This window comes from Octodon degus, unplaced genomic scaffold (assembly GCF_000260255.1).
Source record: "Octodon degus isolate 3935 unplaced genomic scaffold, OctDeg1.0 scaffold00212, whole genome shotgun sequence".
Classification (NCBI taxonomy): Eukaryota; Metazoa; Chordata; class Mammalia; order Rodentia; family Octodontidae; genus Octodon; species Octodon degus.
In genome coordinates this window covers 2594526-2595046 of record NW_004524788.1, presented here as the reverse complement: position 1 = coordinate 2595046, position 521 = coordinate 2594526, and positions in this window count along the sequence as shown.

Below are 521 nucleotides of genomic sequence, written 5' to 3'. Positions count from 1 at the left end.
GGACAACTCCTTTGGGTCACTTCTGATGACCAGCTACTATATTATAAGTGGGATCCAGAAGCAATATTTGGTGAGATGTTTCAGTGTGTGATGATAAAGTAAACATCTTTCTTGTCTTTCATATCAGATGACATTATCACTGTGTGGTCTCAGATTGGTCTTAAATTGCTGGGCTAAGAGATCCTCTTGCCTGAGCTGCCTGAGGGTTGGGACCACAGGAACATGCCACCATGCCCAGCTCCATGTTAATAGAGTTGCTGAGCACTTACTGTTTGTCACACGCTATGCATTATCCCATCTAATCCAAGAATTCTGTAAGGTAGGCAGTGTTACTACAGCTGAAGCAATGAAGCCTCAGCAAAATCAAGGAAACTACTAAAAGTCACACAGCTAGTAAATGGTGAATCTGGGCCTCAAATCCATGCAGCTGGCTCTAGTCTCTGGACTTCTATCATCAGAAACAGTGAGTAGGCCAAGGAAGCAATAGGACAGAGGGCCTGGCCACTGTCAGTACAGACTCC